Consider the following 13218-nt stretch of genomic DNA (forward strand, 5'->3'; position numbering starts at 1 on the left):
ATGCAGGGGGCCTGGGTTCGATCCCTGGTCTGGGAACTAGATCCCGCTTGCATGCCACAGCTAAGAGTTTGCATGCTGCAACTAAGAAGTCTGCATGCCTCAACCAAGACCCGGTATAGCCAAAATAAATAAATATTTTAAAAAATAAAAAATAAAATAGTCTAGTCATGTCAGTAAACAAAAAACAAGCAAAAAAACAAAAAAAGTAGCCCTGGAGAAGTGAAAGAGAGTCATTGTCCAGAGTTCCTACAGTATATTACCTAAAATGTCCAGACTTCAACCAAAAATTATGACATGCAAAAAACAGGAAAGCACGATTTGTACATGGGAGAGAAAAACAGGCAAAAGAAACTACCTGTGGTAGGGCCCAGATTTCAAATTTGACAAAGGCTTCCAAGCCATTATAAATATATTCAAACAATTAAAGGAAACCATTTTTAAAGAAGTAAAGGAAGTTATGATGATGATGTCTCTTCATAGAGATACTATCCGTAAAGACATAGAAATTATTAAAACAGCCAAATGGAAATTCTGGAGTTGAAAAGTACAATAACCAAAATGAAAAATTCACTAGAGGGGCTCAACAGTAAAATTGAACTGACACAAGAATGAATCAGGAAACTTGAAAATAGACTGGTAGTGATTATACAATCTGAAGAATATAGAGGAAAAAGAATGAAGAAAAATGAACAGAGCCTCAGAACACAGTCATCATTAAGTGTACCAGTGTATCTATAAAAGTAGTATCAGAAGGAGAGAGGAGAGAAAAGGAAGCAGAAAAAAGTATTTGAAGACCTAATAGCTGAAAACTTCCCAGATTTGATGAAAAATATTACACATTTAAGAAATGTAATGAATTATGAGTAGTCTAAAAGCCAAGAGATCCACAGCGAGACACATCATAGTAAAATACTGAAATCCAAAGCCAAAGAGAAAATCAAAGTGAGAGAGACAGACAGACAGACAGACACTCATCATGTACAAGGAAACCCCAATAAAATGAACACCTGACATCCCATGAGAAACAATGGAGGCCAGAATACAAATTTAAAGTACTGAAAAAAACCTGTCAACTTACATTTAGTGAAGCCATGTTTCAAAAATGAAGCCAAAGTAAAGACATTCTCAGATAATCCAAAACTGAGATTGCTAGCACACTTGAATTGTGAAAAATACTACAGGGAGTTCTTCAGGCTGAAAGTAAGTGATCACTAATGGTAGTTGGAATACAAACAAACAAAATACCAAAGAGCCCAGTAAAGGTAAAAATGCAATTATAAAAGATAGTATAGGAAATCTAAAAAAGAGTGGATATATGTATACGTATAACCAATTCACTTTGCTGTACAGCAGAAACTAACACAACATTGTAAAGCAACTATACTCCAATAAAAATTAATTAAAAAATAAATAAAAGATAGTATAAAAAAGACAGTATAAATCTTCTTTTGACTGGTTTTAAAAGCAGTTGTATAAAACAATATGCAAATAATTGTTTTGGGGGACCTATAACATATAGAAATGTAATATATTTGATAATAAAAGCGTAAGGAAGTAGGTGGAGGCAAAGTTGTTTTAGAGTAAGGAAATGACGGCAGATGGTAACTTGAATCCACAGGAAAAAATGAAGAGAACCAGCAGTAGTGAATAAAAAGGTTAATATAACAAACTTCAGAGTACATACTTGCTCTCCTTTCTCTTCTCAGCTTATTTAATAGGCATAAAATTATATAAATTAATAATCATACCAATAGATTGCTGGTTTTATAACAAATATAGCTATAATTTATATAACAATAGTAGTACAAAAAGGGGGAAGAAGGAGTAGAGCTATATACAAGCAACATTTCTATATTTTGGGACTTCCCTGGTGGTCCAGTGGGTAAGACTGCACGCTCCCAACGCAGGGGGCCTGGGTTCAATCCCTGGTCAGGGAACTAGATCCCGCATGCATGCCGCAACTAAAGAGCCTGCATGCTGCAACGAAGATCCTGTATGCCGCAACTAAGACCCAGTGCAGCCAAAATAAATACATATTTTTAAAAATTTCTATATTTTGCTGGAATTAAGTCAGTAAAAATCTGAAGTTGATTCAGGTAAGGTAAGATGTATATGATTAGCCCTAGAGCAACCACTAAGAATATAACGAAAAAATAGTGGAAAAGTTGTTAAAGGAACTAAAAAGTTATTCTAGAAAATATTTGCTTCTTGCAAAAGAAAGCAGTAAAGAAGGAATAGAAGGCCACAAGGAAAATACAAGACACATAGAAAACAAAAAATAAAATGGCAGACATGAATCCAGCTGTTTCAATAATCACATTAACTGTTAATGATTAAACAATCAAAAGGCAGATATTGTATAACTGGATAAAAATCAAGATCTTAACTATATGTTGTCTACAGTAGACACACTTTATAGTCAGACTCTTCCAAAACGTGGGAGGGCCTCATTCCATGAGGCCAATATTGCTCTGCTACCAAAACCAGAGAAAGACAACATAAGAAGGAAAAACTGAAGGTCAATATCTCTAATGAATACAGAGACAAAAATCCTCAACAAAATACTAGCAAACTGAATTCAGCAGCATAACAAAAGGATTATACACTGTAACCAACTTGGATTTATTCCAGGAATGTGAGTTGTTTAACATTCGAAAATCGATTAATGTAATATACCATATCAATAGGATAAGGGACAAAACCACACAATCATCTCAGTAAACCCAGAAAAAAAGCATTTGACAAAACTGAGCACTTATTCATGTTGAACATGAAGTATTCCAGCAAACTAGGAATACAAAGAAACTTCCTCAACTAGTTAAAGGGCATCTACCAAAAAAACCCTAACTAACATTATACTTAATGGCAAAGACTGGAGATCAGCAAGACCCACTTAAGATCAAGAATAAGACAAGGATGTACATTTTTACCACTTCTATTCAACATTTTATTGGAGGTTTAATCCAGGACAATTAGACATGAAAAATAAATAAAAGGTATCTAGATTGGAAAGGAAGAAATAAAATTATATTTATATATTGCACGATCTTATATATAGAAAACCCTGAGGAATCCACAAAAGAAGCTATTATAAGTAACAAATGAATTCAAGTTTTCAGGATATAAGACTAATATATATAAAACAGTTGCATTTCTGTACAGTAGCAATGAATAAATAGAAAATGAAATTGAGAAAACAATTCCATCTACAATAAAATAGAATTTAAAAACCTTAGGAATCAATTTAACAAAATAAGTGCAAAACTTATATTCTGAAAAGTACAAAACACCACTGAGGTAGAATGTCACTGAGAGTTACAGAATAGGGAGCCCCAAGACTCTCTCTCTCCACTGAAGCAATAATTAAGCTGGCAAAAACTGTCAGAATCAGCTGGAGGGGTGTTTAATGAAGAAAGAAGCTGCTAAATTCTGATAAGAGAGCACTGTGGCATTTTTGCCACAGCCATCTCACATTTTGTAGTTCAGTGATGGCCAAGGGGATGGTGACCCATGTTCCTGGTGTGACTTGTTGCTATTAGAGGAGGCAGTACAGACCTTGTTCTTAAAGCATTATGGTTGTGCATTTTTGACCTGCCTGGTGACTTCCTGAGGAATTGGCTCAGGGGCTTACCTTAGTTTGACTCTCCTTAGAGCTGGAGTGGCCTCCCAGCTAGTGTTTGTGGAAAATATTTAAAGGTATGTACTGTCCACAGCTGCCTGGGTTAAGGGACAACAGACAGGACAAGCAGCAGACAGACTGAAAAGCCTAGAAGAGACTGGGAAAGGAGATATACGGGGGAATAGAGGCTTTGAAAAACTCCCATGTATACTGAGGAATCAGTACACAGGGCACAAACATATCCAGAGCTAGCATATCCAGGGCTAGACACATGTTCAGCAAACACTGGAGAAGACCCTAAGCTTTCACCTCTGACTGCTTTTTAGGCTCTGTGTAAATAGGAAGTCAAGGCTGAAGAAGACTTGTAAATAGCTTGACCCAAAACTTCCAAAATTTAAAGAAAGATAGGAATCCAAGAAGCTCAATGAACACTAAGTAGGGTAAATTCAAAGAGATACATTATAATCAAGCTGTCAAAGCCAAAGAAGGAGAGAATCTTGAAAACAGCAAGAGGGAAGTGACTAATCTTGTACAGGAGATTCTCAATAAGGTCAACAGCCAGTTTCTCATCAGAAGCCACGGAAGTCAAAAGACAGTGGCATAGCATAGTGCTGAAAAAAAAGAAACCGTCAACCAAGAATTCTATAACCAACAAAACTACCCTTCAGAAATAAAGGAGAGCTTCCCTGGTGGTGCAGTGGATAAGAATCTGCCTGCCAATGCAGGGGACACGGGTTCGGTCCCTGGTCCGGGAAGATCCCACATGCCGCAGAGCAACTAAGCCCGTGCGCCACAACTACTGAAGCCTGCGTGCCTAGAGCCCGTGCTCTGCAATAAGAGAAGCCACTGCAGTGAGAAGTCCGCACACCACAACGAAGAGTAGCCCCCACTCACTACAACTAGAGAAAGCCTGTGTGCAGCAACGAAGACCCAACGCAGCCAAAAAAAAAAAAAGAAAGAAAGAAAGAAAGAAAAGAAATGAAGGAGAGGGAATTCCCTGGCAGTCCAGTGGTTAGGACTCAGCACTCTCACTGCCAGGGCCTCAGATTTGATCCCTGATTGGGAAACTAGGATCCCACAAGCCACGCAGTGTGGCCAAAAAAAAAAAAAAGGAGAAATTAAGATATTCCCAGATAAACAAAAGTAGAGGAAGTTCATCACCAGTAAACCTACCCTACAAGGAATGCTAAAGGAAGTATTTCAGAATAAAATGAAAAGGCAGTAGACAGTAACTCAAAGCCAAACAAAGAAATAAAGAACACTGATAAAAGTTACTAAAATAACAGATACAAAAGCCAAGTATCTTTTTTCTTTTGTTTTTTTGGCCTCGCCAGATGACATGCAGGATCTTAGTTCCCCAACCAGGGATCAAAGCTGTGCCTCCTATAGTGGAAGCACAGAGTCTTCACCACTAGACCACCAGGGAAGTCCTTCTTTTGTTTTTAAAAGCCAAGTATAATTGTATTTTTGGTTAGTAACTTTTTTTCTATATGATTTAAAAAGCAAATGCATAAAACATCTATTATAAAATCTATGTTAATAGATATAAAATGTATAAATACATAATTTAGGACAGTAGCAATACAAAGGAAGGAAGCAGTGTATACAAGCAAAATTTTGATATGCTAATGAAGGTAACTTAGTATCAATTCAAACTAGATTGTTATAAATTTAAGATGTTAATTATAATCCCCATGGTAACCACTTAAGAAAATAACTTAAAAATATTTGAAGGAATTCCCTGGCGGTGGTGGATAGGACTCCATGCTTCCACTGCACCCCTGCACCCCAGCTCGGGAACTAAGATCCCGCATGCCACGTGGTACAGCCAAAAAAAAGAAAAAAGGCAGAGTAAGTATTTCCTTATCAGTAACCCCTTTAAATGGATTAAATTAAAAGGTAGATTGGCAGAATGAATTTAAAAAATAATCACACTAAATCTTGTCTCTAAGAGACTCACTTTATTTATTTTAAAAAATAAACATGATATTCACTGAGCAGATTTTTTTTTTTTTGGCTGCACCATGTGGCTTGTGGGCATCTTAGTTCCCTGACCAGGGATTGAGCCTGTGCCCCCTGCAATGGAAATGCAGAGCCCTAACCACTGGACCACCAGGGAATTCCCACAAGAGACTCACTTTAGATCCAATGACACAAATAGGCTGAAGTGAAAAAATAGAAACAGATATTCCTTGCAAGTAGTAACCAAAAGAGAGCTGAGGTGGCTATAATAATATTTAACAAAATAGACTTTATGTCAAAATTGTTACAAGAGACAAAGACATTACATATTTTATTTATTTATTTATTTATTTATTTATTTATTTATTTATTGGCCATGCTACATAACATGTAGGATCTCAGTTCCCTGACCAGGGATTGAACCCAGGCCACAGCAGTGAAAGCCTGGAATCCTAACCACTAGGCCACCAGGGAACTCCCACATATCTATTTTAAAACGTTAAGAAGGGACTTCCCTCGCGGCACAGTGGTTAAGAATTCGCTTTCCAATGCAGGGGACACGGGTTTGATCCCTGGTTTGGGAAGATCCCACATGCCATGGAGCAACTAAGCCTGTGTGCCACAACTACTGAGCCCAGGCGTTGCAACTACTGAAGCCCACGCACTTTAGGGCCCATGTGCCACAACTACTGAGCCTGCATGCTGCAACTACTGAAACCTGTGCACCTAGAGCCCATGTGCTGCAACTACTGAGCCCACATGCTGCAACTACTGAAGCCCGCGTGCCTAGAGCCCGTGCTCCGCAACAAGGGAAGCCACCACAATGAGAAGCCCGCACACCACAATGAAGAGTAGCCCCCACTTGCTGCAACTAGAGAAAGCCTGCGCACAGCAACAAGGACCCAACACAGCCAAAAATAATAATAAAACGTTAAGAAGATATAGCAATTATAATCACATACATATATAACAACAGTACCCCAAAATATATGAAGCAAAAATTGGCAGAATTGAAGGGAGAAATACACAGTTATGCAATAATTGTTGAAGACTTCACTACTTTATTTATTTTTTGTTGAGATATAATTGACATATAACATTATATTAGTCTCAGTACACAACATAATTATTTTTCTTGTGATGAGAACTTTTAAGATTTAATCTCTCAGAAACTTTCAGAAATACAATACAGTATTATTAACTATAGTCACTATGCTGTACATTACATCCTGAGGACTTACTTGTTTTATAAATAAGAAGTTTGTATATTTTGACCACTTTTATCCATTTTGCTCACCTCTCACTCCCAATCTCTGGCAACCACAAACTGTTCTCTGTATCTATGATTTGGTTTTCTTTGTTTTTTGTTTGTTTGTTTTTAGACTCCTCATGTAAGTGAACCCATATGGTATTTGTCCTTCTCTGACTTATTTCACTTAGTATAATGTCCTCAAAGTCCATCCGTGTTGTTGCAAATGGCAGCATTTCCTGATATCATTGTGGTTTTAATGTGTATTTCCCTGATAATTGTGATTTTGAGCACCTTTTTTTTTTTTTTTTTTTAATGAAAGCTTCTTTCTTTCTTTCTTTCTTTTTGGCTGCGTTGGGTCTTCATTTCTGTGCGAGGGCTTTCTCTAGTTGCGGCAAGTGGGGGCCACTCTTCATTGCAGTGCGCGGACCTCTCACTATCGCGGCCTCTCTTGTTGCGGAGCACAGGCTCCAGATGCGCAGGCTCAGTAGTTGTGGCTCATGGGCCCAGTTGCTCCACGGCATGTGGGATCTTCCCAGACCAGGGCTCGAACCCATGTCCCCTGCATTGGCAGGCAGTTTCTCAACCACTGCACCACCAGGGAAGCCCTTGAGCACCTTTTTTTTTTTTTGGCTGCATTGGGTCTTCGTTGCTGCGCATGGCCTTTCTCTAGTTGTGGCGAGCAGGTGCTACTCTTCATTGAGGTATGTGGGCTTCTCATTGCGGTGGCTTCTCTTGTTGTGGAGTATGGGCTCTAGGTACACAGGCTTCAGTAGTTGCAGCACATGGGCTCAGTTGTTGTGGTATGCGGGCTCTAGGGTGCATGGGCGTCAGTAGTCGTGGTGCGCAGGCTCAGTAGTTGTGGCTTGTGGGGTCTAGACCACAGGCTCAGTAGTTGTGGTGCACAGGCTTAGTTGCTCCAGCGTGTTTGATCTTCCCAGACCAGGGGTAGAACCCATGTCCCCTGCATTGGTAGGTGAATTCTTAATCACTGCACCACCAGGGAAGTTCTTGAGCACCTTTTCATGTACCTGTTGGCCATCTGTATGTCTTCTTTGGGAAGAAAATGTCTGTTTAGCTCCTCTGCCCATTTTTAAATCAGATTTTTTTTTTTTTGCTATTGAGTTATATAAATTCTTTATGTATTTTGTATATTAATTGTTTATCAGATGTATGATTTGCAAATATTTTCTCCCATTCGGTAGGTTGCCTTTTCATTTTGTTGATGGTTTCCTTTACAGTACAGAAGCTTTTCAGTTTGATGTAGTCCCACTTGTTTATTTTTGCTTTTGTTGCCTTTGCTTTTGGTGTCAAATCAGAAAACAAACAAACAAACTGCCAATTCAGATGTCAAGGAGCTTATTGCCTATGTTTTCTTCTAGGAGTTTTAAAGCTCTAGGTCTTATGTTTAAGTCTTTAATCCATTTTGACTTGATTTTTGTGTATGATGTAAGATGGGGTCCAGTTTCATTCTTTTGCATGTGGCTGTCCAGTTTTTCCAACACCATTTTTTGAAGCTACTATCTTTTCCCAATTATCTATTTTTGTTAGTTAATTAATAACCATGAATTAATTAGCCACATATGCATGGGCTTTTTTATAGCTCTGTTTTCTGTTCCATTGATCTATGTGTCTGTTTTTATGCCAATACCATACTGTTTTGGTTACTATAGTTTTGTAATATAGTTTGAAATCAGAGAGTATAATGCCTCCAGCTTTGTTCTTCTTTCTCAAGATTGCTTTGACTATTCACTGTCTTTCATGTTTCCAGAAAGCATTTGGGATTGTTTGTTCTATTTCTGTGAAAAATGCCATTGGATTTTGATAGGTATTTCACTGAATCTGTAGATTGCTTTGGGTAGTATGGATATTTTAACAATATTATTTCTTCCAATCCATGAGCACAGAATATCTTTCCATTTATTTGTGTTTTCTTCCATTTTTTTCATCAGTGTCTTATTGTTTTCAGTGTACAGGTCTTTCACATCCTTGGTTAAATTTATTCCTAGGTATTTTATTCTTTTTGATGCAATTGTAAATGGAATTGTTTTTCTTAATTTCTTTTTCTGACAGTTCGCTGTTGTGTATAGAAATGCAACTGATTTTTGTATATTGATTTTGTATCCTGCAACTTTACTGAGTTCACTGACTAATTCTAACAGTTTTTTTGGTTGAGTTTTTAGGTTTTCCTAGATATATTATTATGTCATTTGCAAATAGAGACCGTTTTACTTCTTTCTTTCCAATTTGGATGCCTTGTATTTCTTTTACTTGCCTAATTGCTGTGGCTAGGGCTCCCAGTACTATGTTGAATAAGTGGCAAGAGTGGGCATCCTTGTTCTGTTCTTTATCTTAGAGGAAAAGCTTTAAACTTTTTACCATTGAGTATGATATTAGCTGTGGATACTTTAAATAATGAACAGAAGACCATCCATCCAAAAATGATGAAAATCAAAAATGAAATAGAAGACTGTATGATACTTTAAACCAACTAGATCTAACAGAAATACATGGTCTCCACCCAACAACAGGATATAAATTCTTCTCAAGTGAAAATGTATATTTTGTAGGATAGACCATATGTTAGATCACAAAATGAGTCTCAGAAATTTTTAAAAGATTGAAACCATACAAAGTTTCTTCTCTAACCATGATGGAATGAAACTAGTCATCAATTACAGAAAGAAAAACTGGAAAATTCACAAATATTGGAAATTAAACAACACACTCTTAACCAATGGGTCAAATAATACATCACAAGGAAAATTAGAAAACACTTTGAAATGAATGAAAATGAAAACACAACATACCAAAACTTAAGGAATTATATAGCAAAAGCAGTGCTGATAGAGGAATTCATAGCCGCCCTGGCCTACATTTAAAAAGAAAGATGTCAAATTAACAACCTAACTTTATACCTTAAGGAACTAGAAAAAGAAGAGCAAATAAAACCCAAAGCTAGCAGAAGGAAGGAAATAATAAAGATTAGAGTAGAGATAAATGAAATAAAGAATAGAAAAACAATAGGGAGTTTAATGAAATAGAGAAAAAAAGGTCAACAAAAGTTGGCTTTTTGAAAAGATCAACAAAATTGACAAACTTTTATAGCTAAACTAAGAAAAAAGGAGAGAAGACATAAATTACTAAAATCAGATATGAAACTGGGTACATTACTCTGACCTCACAGAAAAATGATTATAGGATAATAATGAATAATTGTACACCAACAAGTTAGATAACCTAGACGAAATGGACAAATACATGAATTACCAATACTGCCTCAAGAAGAAATAGGAAATCTGAACAGGTGTATATCAAGAGATTGAATCAGTAATTAGAAACCTCCCAACAAAGAAAAGCCCTGGACTAGATAGCTTCACTGGTGAATTCTACCAAACTTTTAAAGAAGAATTAACACTAATCCTTCTCACATTCTTCCAAAATATATAAGAGGGAACGATTCTAAAGCCAGCATTACTCTGTTACCAAAGCTAGAAAAAGATATCACAAGAAAGAAAATTACAGAATCAACAAAATACTAGCAAACTGAATCCAGCAGCATATTAAAACGATTATACACCAAGACCAAGTGGGATTTTCCCCAGAAATTGTAAGTGTGGTTCAACATCAGGAAATCAATCAGGGTAATACATTTCATTAAAAGAATTAAGGAACAAAACCAACTGATCATTTCAATTGATGCCGAAAAAGTATTTGATAAAATCCAACACCTTTTGATGATAAAAATCAATTCCTGATTTCAAAACTTAGCAAACTAGGAGTAGAAGGGAACTTCTTCTACATGATAAAAGGCATTTATCAAAAACCGACAGTTAACATCATACTCAATGATAAAGGACCAAAAAAGCTTTCCCCCTAAGACTGGGAACAAGACAAGGACGTCTGCTTTCACCACTGCTGTTCAACATTGTACTAGAAGTTCCAGCCAGAGCAATTAGGCAAGAAAAAAAGACATCTAAAATGGAAAAGAAGTAAAATTACCTCTTTTCACACATGATACTATATATGGAAAATCCTATATATAGAAAATCCTAAAGAATCCACAAAAATTTATTAGAGTGAATGAATGAATTCAGCAAAGTTGAAGGGTATAAGATCAATATACAAAATTCACTTGTATTTCTGTACACAAGCAATAAGCACTCAAAAAAGGAAATTGAGAATACAGTTCTTTTTACAATAGCATCAAAAAGAGTAAAACACTTAGGAATAAATCTAACCAAGGAGATGCAAAACTTGTAAACTGAAAACTATAAAACATTGCTGAAATAAAGAAGACTGAAATAAATGGAAAGGTATTCATGTATATGCATTGGCAGACTTATTATTAAGATGGCAATACTTCCCAAAGGGATTTACAAAATCAATACAATCCTTTTCAAAATCCCAGCGGCTTTTTTGCAGAAATGGAAAAGCTGATCCTAAAATTTACATGGAATTGTAAGTGACCTGGAATAGTTAAAACAATCTTGAAAAAGGAAAACAGAGTTGGAGGACTCACAATTCTTGACCTCAAACTTACTACAAAGCTACTTTGTATCAAAAAACATGGTATCAAGAGAAAGAGGAGACAAGCCACAGACTAGGAGAAAATATTTTCAAAAGATGTATCTGATAAAGGACTGTTATCCAAATATACAAAGAACTCTGAAAATTCAATAATAAGAAAATGAACAACCCAGTTAAAAATGGACAAAAGACCTGATCAGATACCTCACCAGAGAACATATACAGATGACAATTAAGCATATGAAAAGATTCTCCACATCATATATCATTAGGGAATTGCAACTTTAAACAACATTGTTCACTACACACCCCTCAGAATTGCTTTTCCCACTACACCATGATGCTTCTGTAGGTATTCATTTTCATCCATGTAACCTTTTAGGATTACTCTTTTTTTTTTGCAATAAATTTATTTATTTATTTTTGGCTGTGTTGGGTCTTCGTTGCTGCATGCGGGCTTTCTCTAGTTGCGGCAAGCAGGGGCTACTCTTCGTTGTGGTGCGCGGGCTTCTCATTGGGGTGGCTTCTCTTGTTGCGAAGCACTGGCTCTAGGCGCACAGGCTTCAGTAGTTGTGGCACGCAGGCTCAGTAGTTGTGGCTCATGGGCCCTAGAGTGCAGGTTCAGTAGTTGTGGCATACGGGCTTAGTTGCTCCGCGGCATGTGAGATCTTCCCAGACCAGGGCTCGAACCCGTGTCTCCTGTATTGGCAGGCAGATTCTTAACCACTATGCCACCCGGGAAGTCCAGGATTACTCTTATCTTTACTGATCTTTTTGTTCTCCAGATATAATACTAACTTGTTTTTACCACACCAATATAGCCATGTGATGTTTGCATTATAGCACACTTTAGCACATATCAAGTATATACTACCTGGATTTTAGATTTTTTTAAAATTAAATTCTCCACCAAACCTTGTGTAATATCTTGCCTATATTGAGTCCTAAAAGAATAGTTAGTAGGTGAATTGTTCCTAGCTGAAGAGAAGAAGGCTTTGTGGAGGAAGTAGATTTGAGCACACCCTTGAAGTATTTGTGGAATCCAATGGATGGAGAGATCTAAAGGTGGAAGAGCTACAGAGCAAAGTCATAGTAGCTGCAAGTACAATGCATTCAGGACGTATGTATTAAATTAAAAATGCCTGAATGAGGATGTGGCAGTCGGAATGGAAACCTGAAACGTTTCAGAAACTAGGTGATATTGAACACGGGCAGGGTCCCTAGCACTTGGAGATTTGGGGGTAGGACACCAACCACTGAAGAAACCCTATATTTCCAGAGAATTTGAGATGATAGTCTATTATGTCAATCATATTTATATTTTTAAAGGGAAGGAGACATAGTTGACCTTTTAAAAAAAAATGTGGGAGCATGAAATGAAACACCCAGCTTGTCTTGGGTTTTGCTAATGAGCATGATTATTATGCTTATATTGTCTGTCACTAGATGGAGTCCATGAGTCCAGGCAACTTTTGGTTGGACTTTGCTACTTAACTCTTCCTATGATTCCTGTTCTGTGCCTTTGAAAGGTGGAGTAATACTTTCTTTAAAAAATTGTCAAATGGGTTTGAATGGCAGAATTTTTAGATTTGCCTTACAAGAAAAACCATTAGTTTGTAAAACAGCAAATTAATCTTTTCAATTCTTCACATTCCCACACTCCAAATTTTTTTTTGGAAAAGATCTCTAAAACCACAGTTTAATATCAGTTCTAAATCTTTCTGGTATTGAGTGTTTTAATATAATTAATTATTGAATGTGAATTTAAAAATTAAGTTGTTATCCTCTGTTCGAGTGCCCTCCCCCATCCCCAAGATCTCTTGATTTCAACCCAGTTATACATTTCCCCCCACCTCCT

The 13218-nt window shown here is 36.8% G+C and overlaps 1 protein-coding gene and 1 long non-coding RNA gene across 2 annotated transcripts in view; one reads left to right on the forward strand and one right to left on the reverse strand.

Moving 5' to 3' along the window:
• The window catches only part of LOC309656971, a 222452-nt gene that overhangs the window by 179717 nt on the left and 29517 nt on the right, over positions 1–13218 (reverse strand). The window lies entirely within an intron of this gene.
• The window catches only part of SOX30 (SRY-box transcription factor 30), a 165049-nt gene that overhangs the window by 144062 nt on the left and 7769 nt on the right, over positions 1–13218 (forward strand). The window lies entirely within an intron of this gene.

Source organism: Balaenoptera physalus (assembly GCF_965194825.1).
Source record: "Balaenoptera physalus genome assembly, chromosome: 3".
In the NCBI taxonomy this organism is placed as follows: Eukaryota; Metazoa; Chordata; class Mammalia; order Artiodactyla; family Balaenopteridae; genus Balaenoptera; species Balaenoptera physalus.